The sequence below is a fragment of the Phascolarctos cinereus genome, unplaced genomic scaffold (assembly GCF_003287225.1).
Source record: "Phascolarctos cinereus isolate Bilbo 61053 unplaced genomic scaffold, phaCin_HiC Scaffold_3;HRSCAF=262, whole genome shotgun sequence".
Lineage (NCBI taxonomy): Eukaryota > Metazoa > Chordata > Mammalia > Diprotodontia > Phascolarctidae > Phascolarctos > Phascolarctos cinereus.
This window is the reverse complement of record NW_027555736.1, coordinates 55741797-55742996: the sequence shown is the minus strand read 5'-3', so window position 1 is coordinate 55742996 and position 1200 is coordinate 55741797. Positions and strand designations below refer to the sequence as shown.

At 41.8% G+C, this 1200-nt stretch overlaps 1 pseudogene; it reads left to right on the top strand.

Moving 5' to 3' along the window:
• The first annotated feature begins 381 nt into the window (after positions 1–381).
• LOC110221506 (small ubiquitin-related modifier 2 pseudogene) lies at positions 382–900 on the top strand (annotated as a pseudogene).
• The last annotated feature ends 300 nt before the right edge of the window (positions 901–1200 follow it).

Here is a 1200-nt window from a genome sequence, read left to right as displayed (position 1 = left end):
TGGTCTTCAGAAACAAAGGGCAAATGACAACGATGTTCCAGTCATGTGCTAAAGAAAGGGCAGTTAGTAACTCTCATTCGTCCCTAACTGGGTGACCTTGCCAAGTCACTTAGCTTCTGTTTGTCTCAGTTATTTCATCTTTGAAATGAGGATAATCTCCTCCTCTTCCTTCCTCCTCGTCCCCCTCGTCCTTCTTGTCCTCCTCCTTCTCCTTCTCCTCCTCCTCCTTCTTCTCTCCTCTTTCTCACCATCACCACCATCATCTTCCTCCTCGTCTTCCTCCTGCCCCTGCCGCTGCTGCTTCTCCCCCATTCCCTCAGAGCGGACCATCCTTGGTGTCTCTTTTGTGAAGCGGTGGCTGAGGAGACCCCCAGACTCGCCATGGCTGACAAAAAGCCGAAGGAAGGCATCAAGACTGAAAACAACGACCACATTAATTTGAAGGTGGCAGAGAAAGATGGTTCGGTGGTGCAATTTAAGATTAAGAGGCACACACCACTTAGTAAACTAATGAAAGCCTATTGTGAACGACAGGGTTTGTCAATGAGACAGATCAGACTCCGATTTGATGGGCAACCAATCAATGAAACAGACACACCTGCATAGCTGGAAATAGAGAATGAAGATACAATTGATGTATTCCAGCAGCAGAGAGGAGGCGCTTACTAAAAAGAGAACATGCAACTCCACTCCAGAGCTGTGCTCCCAAGGAAAACAATACATTCACAATTAGAAAACCAAGATTTGGTTCATCCACATCTTGACTACTGCAGTATAGTTTTCTCTCTTCTTCGACTCCCTTCCCCCGTTCCTTTATTGTACATAAAGTAACTGGTGTATGTGCACAGGCATAATGCATATTTTTTTTAACTAAATGGCCGATGGTATGTTATGATCAACATCAAATGGAGATGGGGAAGGGAAAAAACAAACTGGTTCTGTGAAAATATCCCTTTTCTACATTAGTGACATGCTCATTCAACTTTCATCTTTATATTCTAGTAAGTTATTTTGGTCTCACTGTTTAACAATAAAAAAAGCCCACAAAAAAGATCCTTGCATACCTTGTTTGATTGGATAACTTCAATGTTTTTTCTTTTATCATTGTAAAACCAATGATAACTTTTTTTTTGTATGTTGCTGTTACATGTAGGGCAATCTCTGTCTCTCAGTAGGGATAAATTACTATAAAAAAAATTG